Source organism: Daucus carota, chromosome 3 (genome assembly GCF_001625215.2).
Source record: "Daucus carota subsp. sativus chromosome 3, DH1 v3.0, whole genome shotgun sequence".
Taxonomy (NCBI): Eukaryota; Viridiplantae; Streptophyta; class Magnoliopsida; order Apiales; family Apiaceae; genus Daucus; species Daucus carota.
The window spans coordinates 9,482,293-9,503,543 of record NC_030383.2 but is presented as its reverse complement, the minus strand read 5'-3'; the positions used below and the strand labels follow the sequence as shown (position 1 = coordinate 9,503,543).

The 21,251-nt window shown below is 32.8% G+C and overlaps 1 protein-coding gene across 3 annotated transcripts in view; it reads left to right on the top strand.

Annotated features, from left to right (window-relative positions):
• Positions 1-20,757, top strand: part of LOC108214465 (uncharacterized) — a 36,950-nt gene extending 16,193 nt beyond the window's left edge. For 2 of the 3 annotated variants that reach the window (XR_010290386.1, XR_010290385.1), the window contains 5 exons: positions 5,917-5,987; positions 6,066-6,154; positions 6,222-6,290; positions 6,420-6,504; positions 19,419-20,755. The gene's annotated coding sequence lies outside the window, so the exon portion shown is untranslated. Of the gene's footprint in view, positions 1-5,916; positions 5,988-6,065; positions 6,155-6,221; positions 6,291-6,419; positions 6,505-19,418 lie in introns of all 3 variants that reach the window. The other variant, XM_064090445.1, reaches the window with a different exon arrangement.
• Positions 20,758-21,251: the final 494 nt, after the last annotated feature.

The following is a 21,251-nucleotide window of genomic DNA, read 5'->3' as shown; positions in this document are numbered from 1 at the left end:
CTGGTCGAGTGTATGTAAGAGGAGTTCCTTTAAAACTACGTAACTGAATTTGGAGGTTGTTTTTGTAATATCATTAGTAGAGGAAATGACCGAATGAATCATATCAAACTCAACCCAACACGAATTCGACACGCAAAGTATGAATTCGGGTTGGAGTTTTTGGGTTTGGGTCGAATTTGCGTTGACCCAAAATCAACCTAGGAAAACGGGTCATTTTCGGGTTGAATTCGGGTTGCCCGATATTGACCCGAAATTATGTATATTATAATATAATATAAAAATCTTACTTATTTATAAAAACATATTCTATTTTGATTTAATAAATTTTAGTTTATTTGGATGAAAAGGACATTTATTTATCACTTAAAAAAATGTATTAATAAATTATTATGGGTTGGGTTGGGTCGGCTTATCCGTGAGTAATGCTGGTCGAGTTCGGGTTGGATATTCTGACCCATTAAAATTTCAGGACGGGTTTGGGTTAGGTCAAATTTTTGTCCTGTGTATGTTAACCCTACCCAAATACGACCCGATACTCGAAAGTGCCATCCTTAATGGTAATGCAAGCTTATTATGCTCGCTAAGAAGTATTTGGAACAAGACATCGCGCATCACAGCAGCGATGACTTCCGTAAGGTATAATTATAATCTATTGTACTGGTACTTAGACGACAACTACTTATAATTATAGTAACAGGTGAAGTCGAGCCACAAGAGCTGTATTAATCGATGCCCATGATTAAAGTCAGGTAAAATCGATGGGAAGGCAACATCGTCGTGGTCATAACAGCCATCAAGGGTTAACCTTCAGATCTAATATATATTGTAAAACACATAAATTAATTGTATATTTTTTTGACAAATTTATATATTACTTATTATATATAACTAATACGTTAAGGATACGTAGGCACCTTGAGTAAGTATTTGATACTAGTTGATGATACTAACTAAAGCTCAATCCAAAAGAATATATACTTTTTGTTATCTTATGAATTTTTACACTATACTTATAGTAGTCATATGATAGTACGAATGCTTGTTTGACAGATTAAAAGCATATCACAGAAAATGATAATAGCCTTTTGTATCGCAAGGGTAAGAAAGAAGCATATCACAGAAAATGATAATAGCCTTTTGTATCGCAAGGGTAAGAAAGGTTGATTATTTGTATATGTTATACCCAAAAATCGCTCTGGGCTATTTGGCATGTGCTGGATTCACATGAAGGCTGAAGATGTGTTTCTGGGCGTGATCTGAGCCGAGCATGGTTGAAGTGAAAAAGGACGCCCTTCCATGACGGGCTCGCTCACTGATGAAGAAATGAACTGTATGCAGGCTTGAAAGGCGAGGGAGAACATTCTGTGCTTGGGGGACTCCCTTGAGTATTGATGGGATCTATTGTTGATAAATGAAGATCGTAATTCGCACTCTGATGAGCCACCCTCGTTAGGAGGTTGGAGATGAAGACCAGAGAGGACATTGCTCTGTATTCTAGAGGATCATCCTTGGGGAGCTTGTAGGATCTTCTCGAAAATATCACTCGGAAGGCTCTAACTTTGTACTCTGGTGGGTTATCCTCATTTGGGACGCGCCCTTGCATTTGGGGTAAGCCATAGAGTGGCGGTTACGTCGAGTTGGGAGAATCCGAATCCGAGTGAGATTCGAAGAGCCCTAAGCCAACCGACATGCTTCGAGACCCATGGCTAGGCCTTATCGTATTGGGCCCCTGCCAGGAAAGTGGCAGAAGGGGAAACTGAATTCTAGTAGGTTTCTTAGGCGACTAGAACTATATATGACTTGATCCCTGAGAGGCACGTAGGCACATTGTAGGCATTAACATTTCTTGAGAGCGAGACTTGTGGAGAAAACCTTAATTTTCTTTGTAATCACGAACCCTAGCCTACAATCTCAGCCTCCACTAATCACATTACCACCCCCGATTTCGACGAGAAGCCATTGCCACAGATCTTGATATAACAACCTCAATCTTTTTAACTCCTAGATTTCTCCATTAACAGTATATAACATTTTTTTGTTTGTAAAAGTTTATATATTTTCTTATTTGGATGTTATGCAGTTACGACCAAAAAAGTCTTCGTCTCTGGGCATGGGTTTGGCTTAGGATCCCCTCCAAATCATAAAAACATTAGATTTTTCATGGTTTTCCATAGTTATAACAATAAATTTTACTTTGATGTAAAATTTTATTTTGTTGTGTTAGGCTATTGGAAGATTAAGGCATAATAAGATTATGGCCTTTTTCTAAGGCAAGCGGTTTTAAATCTCTCCAAAATTGTAAAAAAAGGATTTTTGATCTGTTAGGTTGTTGGAAGATTAAAACATAAAACCTTACCGGTCTTTTCTAGCGCAATGGTGGACTTTATATTTTTTCCAACTTCAATTTTTTTTAAAGATATTTAGTATCTTTATTTTTTGGTAATAAAGAACTAATATATTAATATTGTTAGATTTGATGGAGGAGATAAGAGTATAAATAAGCAATGAGTTAAATGGGAAGGCAACATCTACTAATCATTTTTTTTTCATATCTTAATTTTCATCATATTATAATCATCATCAATGCATATCATTATATCATCGTCATCATCTTTGCATAATCATCTTTATCGTTTATCAAGCCACAATCAAGGGTTAACCATTAGATCTATTATATATCATAAGAAACATAAATTAATTGTAGAAATATCTTTTTTTGCGAAAATATATATTTTTATTTATAAGTGATCGGTCAAGAACTACTCTGACTAAAAAAATTCATTCAAGAATTACGTGGATATGAACCCTGTGTAGTAGGGTATGTAGGCACCTTCATTAAGTATCTGATACTAGTTAATGATACTAACTCAAGCTCAATCCAAAAGAATAATTGTATTTGTTATTTTATGAATATTTACACTATACTTAATATTTATACGATAGTTAGAATACTTTTTTACATAGTTTAAAAGGGTATGACGGAAAATGATAAAGGCCTATTCTATCGCAAGGGTTGCAATTTCGATTTCCAAATGGTAAGTTATATTCTTTGTATATTTATTTTTTGTTATAAAGGCCTATTCAATGGAAAGGGGGTTTAAATTCTCTTCCAAATCGTAGCAAGGTAGATTTTATGTATATTTTTATTGTTGTAACAAAATTTTTAAATATAGTATTATTTGTTGTGTTAGGCAAATAAAGCTTACGGTCTCTTTTCGTCGCAATAGTTGGGTTTTAGTTTTCCTAATATTAAGAAATGTAAATTCTCTATATCTTGATTTTTTTTCTATATAATTTTGTTTGCATTTGTTCTGCAGTTGGAAAGATACCACTAAAAAATACGTCGGCCTTTTCAAGCACAATGGTTGGATTTCAGATTACTGTAAAACCTCAATAAACAAATATTTAATAAATTAATGATCTTGATCAAATAAAAATTTCTTCCGATCCCAACTTGGGTCATTGTGATAAATTATTAATATCGCTAAATGCATAAGATAATACTCCCTCAGTCCCCCTCAATTGTTTACATCGGGAGACGGGTGTTCGACACCCATTATAATGCTTTCATAAAATATAGTTTGATAAATTATTTTGAACTTTTTTCTTCTGAATAAATATTTACCAGCTAAATTTTCATAAAAAAAAAGAAGAAAAACTTCAAAAAAAGGTTATGAAGTTATGTTTTGTGCGTGCCTTAAAATGCGTGTCGGTAATGCCAAAAAAGTGTGAATAAATGAGAGGGACAAAGGGAGTAATTTTTAGAAAAGTTCTTAAATGCCCGATAAAAAATATAAAATAAAATTTCATTTAGTTGTGATATAATACATATTTTATAATATTTAATTACTTTTTAGACAACTTTTTTAAAATTGCCAACTACATAGCTGAGATTTTTTTAAGAAAATCGAATATAATTTCATCTCAAAGAAATGAATAAATGTTAAAATATTTAATAAGTGTATACTTGTTATAATTTGAAATCATTAACTTTATTCCGGTGTTTTACCCGATTATTAACTATATTTGGTAAATGAACTTATTAATTTTGGTACTTGTATGAATATATATTTAATTTGTAATGTTGGTCTAAATATTGCATTTTGCATAAATAACTGTCTCTTACATGAATTATTATGTTAATAATAAATTATAATTCACTAGATAAAATAATAAAATTTCAATAATCAAAGAACAATAACCTCACTACAATAAGAAACATTTTTTTGTCACAATGATAATAATTTGTAGAGGGTTTATTGTATCCCTATATCGTGATAAAGGTTGGTTCTCTGTAAGTTACATAAATAAAACATTTATGAGTAATTTTTTGTTGATGTGTTAGGGTTAGACAAGTTACAAATGAAAAATTCCTCTACTTTTGGTAGGTGTTTGGCTTAAGATCCCCTTCATATCGTAAAAATGTTAACTTTTTCGTGCTCTTTCATTTTTATCAATTAATTATACTTGCATGTAAAATTCTATTTTGATGTGTTAGGTTGTTGGAAGTTTACGGCATAATAAGATTTGGGCCATTTTCCAAAGTTAAGTGGTTTTATATCTCCCCCAAATTGTAGAGAAGGTAGATTTTCTATACCTCTGTTCTTGTAACAAAGGTTTTATATACAAATTTTTAGATCTTTTCGGTTGTTGGAAGATTAAAACATTAAAGCTTATGAGTCTTTTCTAGCAAAATGGTTGGACTTTAGATTTTCTCCATCTTCTAAGAAAGTTATTGATATGGATGAAATGCGAATGGTGACTGTCAAGAGGCTGCTCTCATGTATCGGAAGCATCAAACTTCAATGGCAGCTCTTGTGTAGTGAAACTAAGACGGTCCTTACCAGATGCCTGCGTCCTCTCAGGCTAGTAAACCAAAAACGTCCGTTTAGTTGTGAGTGATAGAGCCTTTTATATTGTGATTTCTAACTCTTTGAGATAGACTTGGTTTAGGTTTTGTAGATGGCCCATATGAGTCTGTGATTATCCAGAACTTTAAGAGATTAGTTCTGGATCCTTCTTGAGGTCTTTTGGTGGTTTTATACTACCTTGGATGGGTTGTCCTCAATGTCAGTCCTTAGGAATTGGTAATCTACAATAATGGATCATGAATGTTGACAATCCACCGGGCTCAATACAAGAGATCTTAACATGCCCTTTATATTAATTACGAATTTAATTAATAATTCCTGGATAAGGCCTTATTTAATGGGCTTACTTCTTTTTTGGGCCATAAACTAACTATTAATTTTCGGAACTATTATTCTAGCCCATATCATTTGCCCCTTAACTTAGGGAAGTTTTTTAGACACTTTCAGGAAGTCAAGAGTTTAAACTATACTTTACTAAATTCCATCTTCTTCATATGTATACCCTTGTGAAGCCTCCAGGCATTTTCTTTACTTTTTCTTGGCTTACACTTTATTTTTTGGAATTTTTCTTGAATTAATTCCAATTTTTTTGAATTTTTTGAGCCTTAAGAAATACTCAACTCTCAAAATTATTTTAAAAATTTTCTAATGTTATTACATTTTTTCTAAATTTATAATTTTCTTGAATTGAATCAAATTTCCAACTCATTTTCCACCAAGTTTGAGGTCGAATTATAGCTTGAAGTTCTGTCTAGGTCGAAAGTGTTTCGACTTCGACATGGATTTCTTCTCGACTTGGATTGAGGTCGAACAAAGTGAAGATGGAATGTCCATGTCGAAATGACTTCGACCACAACATAGATGACTATTTCGACCTAGATTGAGGTCAAATAAACTTTTCACTCATAATATTTTAGTATCATATTTTAACCCATACCAACAATAACTCAAACTCAATCCAATAAAATACATGTTTTTGTTATGTTATGAATTATTACACTATACTTATATTAGTCTTACGATAGAATGAATACTTGTTTGACAGTTTAAAAGCGTATCATGGAAATTGGTAAAGGCCTTTTCTATCGCAAGGGTTGCAATTTCGATCTCCAAATGGTAAGAAAGTTAGAATCATTGTATATCTATATTTTGTTATAAAAGCTATATATATTCTCTAAACTAGATGTGCTATAGAGTTGGAAGATGTCATAGAACTCCATGGGTCTATCCAAGGCAAAGGCCGAAAGGGGGCTTCTAATCTCTTCCAAGTCATATCAAGCAAGGTAGATTTTATATATATCATTATTGTTGTAAAAAAAAATTTATATATAATATTGTTGGTTGTATTAGACAATGGAAGCTCATGGTCTCTTTTTATCGTAAAGGATGGGTTCAGTTCTCCTCCAAATCTTAGGAAAGGTAAATACCCTATATCTTGATTTTTTTTCTTTTAAATTTTTTGTATAATTTTGTTTGCATGTGTTATGCAATTGTCAACATACCATTGATATTCCAGAGTAGTGGGGTAATTTTGTTTTGATGTCTTAGGCAATTGGACAGGTTATGATTGAAACAACCATCGTTTTTGGGCAAGGGTTTGTTTGGCTTAAGTTCTCCTCCAAATCATAAAAAGGTTAGATTTTTCGAGTTTCTTCATTTTTATAGCAGTTAATTATACTTTTATGTAAGAATCTATTTTGATGTGTTAGGCTGTTGGAAGTTTATGATAAAATAATATTTTGGCCTTTTTCTGTTGGCAAGTGATTATATTCCCCCGCATTGTAAAAAGGCAGATTTTCTATACCTCTATTTTTGTAACAAAAGTTTTATATTCAATTTTTTCTAGATATTGTTTGCAACTTTGCAACTAAAATCAACTAAAATCATAACAAATGTAACTTTAAAATTTTAGTAATTGAATTCACCTTAAATTAATAATTGCAACCTTTAACGCAAAGAAAATAACTTCAACTATTTTCTAGAAAAAAATATAAAAAGAATTAGATTCGATTGCATGTGAATGTCACATGTATTCCCTGCAAAGATTAAATTATATGAGAATGGAATTAGAGTGAATGAGTTTAATGAAAAGATAATTATGTGAGAATATTTAAAATAATAATACACAAGCTTAATTAAAACTAAACTTGTAATAAAAATTAGAATAGTTGTTGACTAAAAATAGAAACATTTGGCTTTTGCGTTTTGAACGAGACATAAAAGTTCAGCTGAGAAAAGAAAAAGAAAATAGCACCATTGTTATTAATGCAAAAAAAATGGCAGAACATAAAACTTCAGAAATGCAGAGTATTTCCACATTTTGAGTAATCAAAGGTCTTCATCATCAACTTCCTGCATTGGCTCCGGCTCCGGCTTCGGCTTCATAGGCACAGATGACTCCTGGTGCTCATTCTGCTGAGGCTTTGGTGCCAAGGTAGAAAGCCCGCCTCCTGGCTTCTGCTGCAGGTTGTTGAAAATCTCAGCATGGCGGGGTGTTTGAGGATTACGTATTTTGGGCACATATATAGGAGGTCTGAGACTTTGTGTAACCAGCACGGGCATGGCCGCGTAACTAAAGACAGGTGGAGCTGGTATCTGAGTCGAACCATCATCGCTTTTTTGATTCTGGTTTGAAATTTGTTGAGGGCGCTCCATTATAACCTGTCATGCATGTTACGGTTCATATAAAAGTTCAATACAAAATATATGCGCGCGCACACATCAATTCATCAAACAACCAACTGAACAAGTTAATTACAAACTCATCGTCAAGATGATGTCGAGTAAAAGAAAAAGGAAAGAAAAATAAAGCCAGGCCATTATGATTAACCAAAGACCGAATATTACTTAATGAGGCTAGCAACGGGAGAACTATGTGTGGAACCTTGTGTTCAAATTATTACTGGTACTGTGAGCTTTCAGGTAGGTGCTGTGTCGCATGCTTGACATACATAGCTCAGGGAAGGTCATGTTTTATTTAAGAGAAGGGTTGTTCAAGTATCAAATTCATGTGTTGCATCGAGTTTTCCAAGGAATATATTATCTATAGGTTCACAAATGCATTGCCTTCATATTGGTATGATATTTAGACAATTTTGGACCAAATTCATATGATTTTTTTTTCCAGAATCTCCCAAAAAGTACTAAGAGCGTCTCCAATAAATTTTCAACTCATATTTGAAAATAATAAATTTATGGCTCTCACTAAGTAATATATCGAATAACATGACGATTCCGACACTACTCTTTATACTTGCACTTTATTTATATTTTATCCTTATTTGAGGGAAAATTGGGGATAGAATTGGAGGTAATTGAATATTATATTCATAAATAAGTTAAGAGCTTCTAGATGTTTTTTAGAAGTGAGGAGAGAGAAGTGACTCCTAAATTTTTAAAGAGCCTCTTGGAGCCTATACTAATTAATTTTAGATATCTTCTTTATATTTAAAGTTAAGTGTCATATTTAAAGTGAAGTGTCTTTTTAAAAAGTTTATTAGACATGTTGTCATGAACTTATTAATTTATGCGCTCTTTTATATATGATAATTATTTTTTAAACTTTTGGATAAAAAACTTATTTTTTACACTCTCGATCTTGTAGCGAAAACACTAATAAATACCAACTAAAGCAGCATATTATTGTTATATTTAAAATAGACTTCATAAAAAGGTTTGAAAAGATATTTTGTTCTTACATGCGAGTTTAAGAAGTATAGCCTATCCTTACAAGAATAACGAAGGAATATAGCCTACAGTTCACCTATTTATTTGTGGTTTGGGGAATACAATGTAAGTGTTATAGTGGGAACCTTCAAATAATAACTTTAAAGAACATGTGATACACAATAAAAAAAGAATACATAATTGATTGAAAGAGAATGTGACAAGTATAGGTCATAAAATGATACATAAAACATATCATATATTGACTTATAAATTTAAGTGAGATTATATTATTATCACTATTTGCTTTGATACTAAGTGATGGGTATTGACCTATCATGTATTAGACATATTACATACCAGGATTAAATACCAAATAGTTTGACTAAATAGTAATACATCAATGCAATCATTTACTAAAGCAAATACTATCACCTATCAGACTCGAAGATCATATCACATTCTTTAATTAAGATATAGGAGTAAACTCATTATTCATGTTAGTCCCCATACTTTGTGGTGGCGAGTAGATTTTAGTTATATTAGTCCCCATACTTTGCGGTGGCGAGTAGATTTTAGTTATATTATCAAGAATCTTACTACAAATATATTAGTGATACATAAAAATACTTAACATATGTAGAAGGCTTGTCCCTCAAAAAAGGGATACAGTAAAACTCTATCAATTAAAGTTTTTCAAAACTAAAGAACTCTGTCGACTTGATCCTTATAAAATGTAAGTAACCATCTAGTGAAATGATTACAAAATTCAAAGCTAGTTAGCTACATTGCTCTCTCAAGAAAAGTCTAGAATACCATAAAAAATTATACAAGTCACATATATTATTCATATCTCTATGCAAAACCCGTCAGTATATACCAATAATGGTATCACATCTCTGAAGGAATTTATATCCAATATTTGGCATCCTCTGTGACACTTGTAGTTAAATTAAGATTTTTCTGAAAAAGTGGTTTACAATGTTTCAACAAGCCTAATCCCACATATTGTTAAATGCCGACAAACATTTTTCTTGCTTCATAGTTAAAGATCCATCACAATATGAATAAAATCGTGTTCATTTGGTCATCAATACTTCTTTTGGTGAAGATCAATGTAGGGCTCTAGACGAAAGTGTCAACCATGATAAACAACATTGCCAACACAATGTATCACCCGTTCTGACGCAAAAGATATGTTGTTGGTCATATGTGTTAGGAGGTGTCCCACATCGTTTCTGGGAGGCGTGGATAGTTAGAATATTAGCAGCCAGATAACTCCAATTGTATGAGGCCTTTTGGGAGATGCCCCACATCAATTGTGGGAGGCATTGATAGCTAGAATATAAACATCAAATAACTCCAATAGTACGAGGCCTTTTGGCTTAGCAGGCCCAACAAGTGGTATCATTCTATTATAATGGTAGCATGAGCGTGGGTAATTCAAAACATATATGGATAATAATCAATTATTATTATAAAAGGTATACCCACAAATTAAGGAGAAAATTGTTCGATATCAACCCAATATGAAATCGATTTTGATTTAGCTAAGTTTGAGATGACTATATATATACATAGTCATATTATGTTTGTTATGTATGCTCAAGATGTAGACTTAGGTATCGCTTGGAGGGCGGATGCTTGAGTATTGCAAGCTTGAGTATCATAGTTTGTTTGATTTTATTTTTAATAATGATTTTAATTAATAATACAAGTGGGGACGTGGGTTTTCTGCGTTATATATATTTGTGTTTGTGCTTTGTATTAGAAGGTAAATCTTGTATTGTTTCCCTAACAAGTGATATCAGAGTCAGGTTAAAATGGTCCATAACAATCTCAAGTGGGCTCCAGATCGGGCTTAGGAAGAGGTTGATGGACTACCCAGGATGGGCTTAAGGGGAGGAAAATGGCCCTTCCAGTATAGGTGTAGAAGGAGCAGATATCTAGATAAACTTCTAGTATCGGCCTAGGGGACAAATTTCACACCAGGTGGCAAAATTCGATATGTGTCGAGCCTGATGTATAAAGGAGGAGTTTGTCAGAAGTTGTCTCACATCAGTTATGGGAGGTGCAGATAACTAGAATATAAGCATCCAGAAAACTCGAATAATAAAGGCCTTTTGAGAAAAGCCCAAAAACAAATCCGTGCGGGCTCGTCCCGAAGCGGATAATATCATACTATTGTGGAGGTATATCTCGCTTAGCAGGCCCAACAATATGAGGTAGGAAGGTTATACGCCTAATACAAGAAGAAACTTGAAAAGTCATTTAAATTTATATCACATGTTTGTTATTAAAGAGGAAATGGAGTCACGCTCAATTAGGAGTGAGACACAAAGGCTTTGGAGTGAAGATGTTTTGGAAAATATAGGGCTTTTGAAGGAGCCAAAAAGAGAGTTCATGACAGAGCGTCTCTAGCTTTACCAACACCTAGCTAATAGAGGAAGTTCACCCCTAATAAAGAACTCCTTCATGTGATCGATCACCATCGCCTCATAGAAGACAATCTCGATATAGAGATATGAATGAATGTAAAAGGCACGTCTTCAAATCAAATCAAATCAGAAGATGATCTCAATATAGAGATATGAATGAATGTGAAAAGACACCGGTTTAAAATAGGTCAAGGTCACATGGTGGAAGAAGGGACATGGATGACTAGGGATAAACATCGGGGGTAGGTAGAATCACAAAGAAGATTATTACCATACTGATGATTATGACTAAGGTCATAGGAATGATATAACTTTTCTATGTGACCAGTTGAAGAAGATTGGAAGAGCCATGATTGGCAAGGCTGCAGACCACTTTGGCAACATGATCCCGAAGATGATATTTTGCAGTGACAAATATGATCCATATGAGCAAATATGATCCATATGAGCATGACTCAATATGAAGAACATATGAGATCAAATAGTGATGACGAAATCATGTGCATGAGAGGTCTACTTGAAGATTATATCACTAGGATCTGAATCTTTTGTTTAATTCAGTTAACTCATGTGATCGGTCATATGCTAAGTTCTCCAAGCACATTGATTATAATCGAAGGAATGGATAAATCACTACTATTTACAAACGTGAGACGGCAATTAGATGAACCAACAACTATCTCTAATGGTAAATAATTATTCTTTGTTAATCACATATCAATTATCCCTCAAGAATTCAGAAACAAAATCATTAATAAAGAAGTAATTTATATAAACATCCATTTTTATTTTTAAGAACATATTTTTCTTGACTTAAGAGAGTGTTTGAGTATATAAAAGAAAATATGAGATTTAATATCATAAAGGTCTAAACAATCTCAGATTAATTAGTGTGAGATGTTGAAGGTTTCTACCAAAATTTTTAGATTTAATTAATTTATATTATTATAAATATATATATATATATATATATATATATAAGTAATATTTTCTTTTATATAGGTAATGATTTTAGTAAGGGTGTTATTTATTTTAATTTTTAGTGAAGATTTATAAAAGCGTGACAACTAACAGCCCCAATTTCTAGTTCACATGACATGTCCAAAAAATTAGTAAAATCATACTCGACACATTACACACTAGTAGTAAGAATTATAAGATTCATATCATTATTATCATGCTAGAAATAACAAGAATTATAAGCAAATTGTTAATGGCAAGTTTAATCTAATAAATATCACCATGATATCACATTCAATAAAATCAATCATTTAATTAAATTCAATTGGATTTCATAAAATTAATTAGATATAATATTTCAAATTAAAAAAAATATTAATTTGATTGTTATAACACCAAATACGCATCATCAGCTTGTCAACTATAACAAGATATCAAATGTTATCGTACTAACACGCTACTTTAAAATCAATTATTGTAATTCAATATCTTTACTGTCCACTATTATAGCCAATGTATTATTCAAATGATCTAAACAACATATGCACAAACTGATATGAGATAGAAAATCAAATTAATATATTTAAATGATAATCAAAATATTGTGAGACATGTAATTTATCTATAAACGAAATTTAACAAATATGATATTTGATTGTCGCATGTTTCAATTCTCATTTCATTCTTGACCATAAATTTTGTACGCACATTATCTTGAACAATATAGACCAACTTACCTTTGATAGCAATAAGAGCCTTGGATTTTGATTTTGGATAGATATCTTAGTGAGATGAGCCTTGGATGTGCTTGCGAAAATGATATGCGAGTGGCAGGTCTCTTTAATTTCTTTCCTTTTATCTTTGAGCGATGATATCTGCCCGTAGAGAAAAGATATACGTTTCTTAATGAAATAAATTCATGACCCACAAGATATATTCCATCAAAATATCCTATTTATGTGGATTTAATATTCTTTATAAAAATACGATCTTGTTTATAATACTTCTATTAACTTTATTACGTTTATTAATCTATGCAATATAAGGACAATTCAACGTCTCAACCAGTATTATACATCAAAACCGTTATTAATAATACAATTAATCAAATGAGGATACTCAAGCATCCGCTCTCAAGCGATACTTAAGTCTACATCTTGAGCATACATAACAAACACAATATTGCTTTGTTTATAGAGCCATCTCAAACTTAATCTCAAACTTAATCAAGTCAGACTCTAATTCTAAAATACTTAACTTCAATTAGAGTTCAATCCTGAAATTACTAACTTCAATCAAAATTCAATTCATATTGGGTTGATACACAACAATGCTCGTGTTAATTTATGACCAAGTCATGTCTTTTATAATAATTGTCTAAATATACAATTATCATCCATATATATCGTGGATCAGTCAAGCCTATAAAGAGTTGAAACCTATTAATCTTCCCCTTCAGTCCAATACAATTCCATAACGAATCAACGGTCACCATTGAGACACAGACGTCCATCCGCCTATGCCTCCCCTCGAACAAGAATCTAGCCTTCTCATTCTTACAAACTTTGAGTGTTGCTCTAAACTACTGTTCTCATTATAACGACATATTCATCAACAAAATCATGTGCATCAACCACGAGTGTCCTTCCATATAATGAGTCACTCTATCCTTGCTTTCTGAACCCCTCGATCTCTAGATGAACATCACTGGTATCATCCAAATAAATCACCTGGTTAATTAAGCCACTGAAACAATTGCAATGATTCATTCCATCTTCTTCCATTTCGAGTCCGAATTTTTTCTTGAGAACCAACTTTTCAAGAACATCATGATTGATCCATGGCGCAAGACACAACTATCATACCAGATGTAACTTTATCTCTTCCCACTTTCGTAAGCTTCTCGCCAGCAAATCTTTCATAGTATACTCTGCCATACCAATTGAATTTCGAACTTTTTCTCAATCCTATCCATTACGAACCTCGGCTCTAGTATCACTTGTTAGGAATATATATATAAAATAGAAGATTCAACTTCTAATGCAAAGCACTCACACAAAAATATATAACATGGAAAACCCACGTCCCAACATGTATTATTAATCGAAATCCTAATTAATAATACAATTAATGCAAATAGGACACTCAAGCCTACAATACTCAGCCTATACCTAAGTCTACATATTTAACACACAAAGAAAATATGACTATGTATGTATAGCCATCTCAAACTTGGCCAAATCAGACTCAAATTCTGAAATACCCAACTTCAATTAGATTCTAATTCTGAAATTTCCCCCAACAGTCCTCTCCTTACTTTGTGAGTAATACATACTTTTTATAATAATTGTCTAAATATAGATTATTACTCATATATATATATTGGACCACCCAAGCCCATGCTACCATTTGTAATGAAGCGACACCTAATAACTTTGATGTTTTTAGCAGTGTTGTAAAAAGCGCACAAGCGGCCGCACAAGCGGCCGCCTAATCGGAATCGGTCCTAAAACGCTTCGATTTTGTAATTAGGGGCTGATTAAGTATTTTTGAAAATTAAGCGGACTGTTAAGCGGTCGTTAAGCAGATTAAGCGGTCAAAATGATGTTGACTTGCTAATTTTTTAATTTTAAAGTATTAATTTTTTTTATAATATAACTATAATTATATTAAAAAAAATTAAAAATATATATTTTATTAAAAATTTAAATTCTTACCACAACATAATATTATTTTAAAATATATTAATATTATAACTAAATATTTAATTATAATTTATTAATCCGCTTTTTGATCCGTTTAAAATTCCGCTTAAGCGCTAGAAGGTCCTTCCACCGCTTGGAACTGATTTGTGCTCTTCACAACACTAGTTTTTAGTATCCTCACAAAGTCTCTCACATCATTCTGTTATTTTTGTTTTATGTGACAAACTCTGAAGTATTTATTATGACATTATTCTGAATTTAGGGTGGTATGTTAACAAATATTTTTATTTATATTTGAGATTTTTGAAATAATAGCATTTTAGTATTTTTAGTTTACTATATTCAACTATATGAATAACAGGAACTTAATTCAGACTTAAAATTAATTAGAGTAAAAATATGTTATTCCTTTTATATATGAAATTTACAGTTGCAAACGGACATATACCGTACTTACTCATTGACAACTATTTCTATGTCATTTTTATGTATTTTAACATGTTTCGAAAAAAAATTGAGTTCAGTATTAGTAGTTATTATTTTATGTTATTAAAATTGAAATATTAAAAGTTTAATTGGTATCTGTGCATAATTTAAGATTTTGATCGAACATCATATAATAATATATATTTATTTTAATATCTACAATATTATCAATCATTTATAGTCTAGATCCTATAAACAACAATTTTTCATATTCATCGATTTAATTATCATATTATTAAACAATGGAAGGTGTCGAACAAGTAAAGAGCCTATCATTAGAATAACTTTCTTAAGATGCAAGTTGTTTCTCAGGGTGACAGTTGGAAAGATAGATCAACAACCATTGCGCTTGCATCTATCACAATACTGAAGGTGCACTTACTCTAGTACATGGCCTTTTACCTTTACACCACAAACATATTACTGTCTTATTTTTGTTTGAATTGATCCATAATGAAGTAATATTGCCTTCTTAAAATATGCTTCCTAAAAACATGAAAAATAGAATTGCAACCTTAAAATATTGTTATGATATATATATTGTTAGTGTGTGTGCCCTAGAGACAACACTATTATGTTTTTATGAAACATTTGTTTATTAATAATTATGATTCTATAGATTATTCTTTATAAATTTATTATGTCTTTATTTACTGCGATAAAATATTAGATTAATAAATGTCCTTGGAATATGATATGTGATTCTGTATCTCTAAGTACGTGACTTAGAAATGAGATTATGAGAATAACATCGATATCCCTAAAGATCCCTAGTCGTGTATTATTATTAAGGGACAATGATAATGCATTAAGACTAGTGTGTTGGTCGACTGATGATCACATCTCATTGATCATAGGTATAATGATACTAAAGTTGAAACACAAGCACATGTATTAAATACGTGGTGCTGGAAGACCCAATGTGAGATACTACATGTCTGTTGTGTCATAAGTAATTCTCACAGTGATAATGATGTATTGGTCCTTAGACTTGAAATCATTATATTTCTATATGAGAATTAATATACTTTGGTTTCATTAAAAGTTACCTTTGACTAGGTGATGATAAAAGTGTATATTGGGTATATTATGAATCATATGAGAGATATAAATGATCTAGAAAGGATTTAACCCTCCTATTTAGGAGTGATATTATTGGCCTCTTGTTTGAGTTAGACTATGAAATGCATGGCCATGCTCAAATGTTGATTTGATATTATAGTTTACTCATCGATCAAGGAAATCTGGATTAAATTATAAAGAGGATGACACATAACATGCCTCGAATTTAATCTGTAATATTTGGTTAAAGGGATTATGGTACATTGAACATTATTCACAAAAGGTTTAATCGATCACCGATTTAATTATTATTACTTGGGTAGCAATGATGTATTACTAGATGCCGCTCATTGTTTACGATTTTAAATTAGATTTATAATTGTTGCTAACGTAATAATAACCTAAAGGGTCACACAAAGAATGATTGGAAGATTATTTAATTTAAATCCAGATTTAAATTAAATGTAAGTAATTCGAATTATTTGTTATTAATTAAGTGTGACTTAATTAATTAGATAAATAGGAAATTCGAATTTAATATTAAATCCGAAATTAAGTTATTGTATGATTAAGTGAGACTTAATAATACAATAATTAGAATTTTGAATTTAATAATAATATTAACTCTAAATTCAGTTTAGGGTTAGAGGCCCATTAAGTCTTGCCTATATAATATCTCTTACTAGAATTAGGGTTAAATGTTTTACTTTATAAAACAAAACCCTAGCCGCTAGAGAGAGATAGAGAGAGCAAGAAGGCATCGTGCTAGTACACACCCATCCTCCGGGTCATTCGTGTGGAACATTTTCCGTTGCGTATATGTGCCCGAAACCCAACATATATATATAGGGTCCTACTCCAATAGAAACCAATGCGATTAAGTAGAATGATTCGGGTTTTGGGACCGAGGATGGACTCTGAGATGGGCCTAGACGGGGTCTAAGTGGTGACTAATAGGGCCGGGTCGGGGCCTAGTGGGACCATCGTGGGGCCAATGTTTGGCTCTTTAAGATTGTTTGGAGCCTGTCCAGGGCCTGTGAGGAGCCGTGGCGAGGCCCTAGCGGGCCCGGGGTGGATTGAGTGGGAGTGAGGGTGGGCCCTAGGTGGGTGATGACATATAGGGGGTGGGTGAGGTCATTTAGATATAGTTTTTCTTGGTTTCCAATTTAGTTTTTATTTTAGTGGTTTCTATTTGAGCAATTGCCTATATATATATAGGCTCATGATCAAATAGAAACCACTTTTAAAATAAAAACTAGAAACCAATACAAGTTAGTGATATTCTCAATACAATTTAGTGACATCCTCTTTATAATTTAGTGATATGTGTTGCAAAAATTAGTGAAAAACTCCATGAGTCAGCGAAAACTCCAGATCTGGGCTTAGATTTGTGCTTGATATCGATTTTAGGAGTGATAACGACGGTTGAGATAGCGGAGAGGGTGGACATAGAAGGGCGGGAGCATAGAAGGGATGGGGCGAGGCAAAAACAAGGCGGCTGAGGAGGCGGGGCGGCAAAGGAGGCAGCTGAGATGGTAGAGGAGGTAGAGAACGGGATGAAGCTGTGGTTTCAGGCGGCGTAGCTTCGCCGGAGCCGTGAAAGACAACTGGGGTTGCAATTAAAAGGCGGCAAAGGTGGTGAAAGAGGCGGAGGAAAGGAGGCGGCAACGGTGAAGGTGAAGGAGGCAGTGGAGGAGGAGGCAACGGCGGAGGTGGAGGTGGAGGTGAAGATGGAGATGGCAGGGAAGATGGAGAATAAGGTGTATGTATTAGTGATGTGTGCTTTAGAATTTAGTGATATTTAAGATGAGTTTTTAGTTTTTAGGATAAGGAGGATTCTATTAGAGTAAGACTCTATATATAATAGATATATATTATGTATATATTTACAATGGTGTGCTACGTAACTCCATATAAGAGGGCATGCTATGGAGTGCTACCCATATATATATACATAATATATACACCATTGTAAATATATACATAATATATATCTATTATATTTTTTATGGAATATAATTACAAATTTTGATTATTAAATTGAAAATGAAGGTATACAATTTTTTTATTCCAAAAATCATCTAAAATTATGCAATATCTCAACTTCTATAACAGAATAATAATCATCCAGAATTATTTCTTCAAATTTTAAGTGTTAAATTACTTGAAATAGATATATGTTATAGTATTCTATATGAGAATCACATTTTATATGTTTCTATAATAGAATTTTTAATAAAATTAATGATTTACAACGGTGTACTATGTAACTCCATATAAGAAGAATTCGTGTAATTTTGACGGAAAATTTCTGTCGAAATTAGCTAATTTCGACGGACCTATCGAAATTAGCAATGTTCGACGGAATCTTTGGCGTCAAAATTAAGGACGTCGAAATTAGTCAATGTATCGAAAATATGTATTTTCGACAGTTTATTTTCAAGAGTTTAATTTCAACAGTATTCTGTCGAAATTAAACTTCTAGAATTTTTGACTTGAAAATTCAAATTTGGACAAAAATTCAAACTGGCCGCCCTTAATGAGTATTCTAGCAGTTCTTGGACAAAAATTTCCTAGTAGTGCTTGGATTGCTCATTATCAAATTTGATTAGTATTCTTTTGGTCCAATTTCAATTGAAGTACATTATCTCAGTTCTCATGTGCTAATTTTGTAGTCTTGAAGGTACTATTCACAATTTTTTCTTGGCAGGATGCTTATTCACAAATATGTTTGAGTCCATTTCTTGAATTTGTGTTATGGTTTGTTGATGAAGAGCCACCTCAAAAATCATTCTGTTAGATTAGGTTACATGTGTGGCAAGACTTTGTTCACGTCCCATCTCAGAATATTATCATCCAGTAGAGAATTGTTAGCCCTCTTGGTTTTGTCTGGTATTTATTTCTGTTCAGTTAGAAGAATTGTTCTTGTATGCCTATGCATTTGATTTTGTATCTGACTCTGTGGCTAAGAGGCAAGATGCCCTTGGATCATTTTAGAACCTTTTTTTCTGGTGTACGTGTGTAACAACAATATTGGTTATTTGTCGATGGCCATAACTACATGTTTAGGTTTGTGTGGGTGTATCTCCCTGATATCCAGTCAGAAAATTTATATTGTTAAGCATGATGGATGTAGCCCACATACTGTTATTGCTCTGTGTTCTATTCTTCTTGATTCGTGTGAATAGTTTTGATCTCTGAAATCGTGCATGGTAATGTTTATATCTCAGCAAAGGCTTCTGTTCTCTGCAACCTCTCAGAAGAAGCACCATGTGAAGTGAGCAGAATTTACATTGCTTATGAAGCAAAATTCTGTACGATATACTTCCTGGATGGATTTCCATAAAGACACAATCTAAAAGCAGCATGCCTTTATGCCGTCCTTATTGCTGATTCTGGCCTTTGTAGATTTTCTGCAGTAAACACAAAGATATCTAAATATCTATTGCTTATCCCATTTTGGATATGCAGTTTAACAGATTATAACAAACAAATGAAAAGGACATTGCAAATATTTATACTCCAAGTTACTCTGTTGCCATTGGATGTTAAAAGCTTGTCTATTCCGTTATAGTCAAAACTGATTGTATCTTCTTTCGCTATACTCTGGTATCATAGTTATTACAATGGACGTTTTGCATAAAAAAATATGTGGTGCACCCTGGTTATGTACTCCGTAGCTATAAATATACCAGTTCTTGTACTTGTTCCCCTATAAATATATAGTGTTATCTCCTTACAAGGAAGAACTTTTCGGAAACAATAGTCATGCCACTTCAGATTACCTCAAGGGTAATTTTAGCTGAGTGTACCATGGGAGAATAGAAGCCAGCATTAGGGAGCACATGCGACAGCACGAAGATAGTCATAAGTATTCTGCTGTGGCTGTGGTGCCCAAGGAACAAAGCCTGCCTCTTGGTTCTGTGGTGCAAACTGCTGACGCCAGTCCCTGAATGGCCTAAGCGTTGTTTTAAGCTGAAGCAACTGCATATATACCTCTGACTGCTGATCACCAGCTTCCATTGTTGGCATGGAAGGATTGACTTCATAATGCTGATCACGGACATACTCATATGTCATTGAAGATAAACCCGTCTCTGGAATCAAAGCAATTGTTGGTTTTGACAAGAGTTTGGGTACAATCTGTCAAAAAATCAAAGACATCTGTTTCTGCTCCATCACTAGGTCGGAATATTCTCCTCTTATCCTCCTTCGTGTGATTCCAGCTGCGCAGAGTCATGTCCATAGCAAACATTCCAATAGCTTTGGTAAAGAGAACAGGCGTCTCTCCTGTTATCATTCTCACATCTTCGTCAGCTCTCATTATTTTCTTGATTCGAGCAAGAAGAATTTTTTTTCTTCATATTATTGGTTGTCTGTTTGGCTTCCTTCTTTTGTCCATCCCAGAACAATTTAAGCTTCTGCTGCTGGTTGTGGAAAAGTTCAACTTGGCGGGGTGAACGAGAACTAGATATCTGAGGAATAAGCATTGGGGGCGCATAAACAGGAGCTCCGAGACTGTGATCAACTAATACAGGCATGGCTACATAACCAAAGACAGGTACAGCTGTATCTGATTTGAATCATCATCGCTTTGTTGATTCTGGTTTAAAATTTGTTGAGGGTGCTCCTTTATAACCTGTCATGCATGTTATGGGTTCATATAAAATTTCAATTGAAGATATATGCGTGCACACACGTCAGTTCGATAAACAACCAACTGAACAAGCTGATTACAAACTCATCGTCAAGATGATGTAGAGGAAAATAAAAAGTATATAAATAAAGCCAGGCCATTATGATTGACCATAGCCCCAATTTTACTTAACGAGACTCGCAACGAGAGAAATATGTGTCAAAATTATTAATGATTTTTTGAGGTTTCAGGTTGCTGTTTTGTCGCACGATAAAAGCGCCGTACATAGTACGTTATAATTTATATTTATACTAATTCAAAACTTTTTAGATAAATATAAGATAAGATTTTTTTTGATAATAAGATTTTATTTTTATTTAAAATTAGTTTAAAATTATAATTTATATTATACTAATTCTAAAAATAT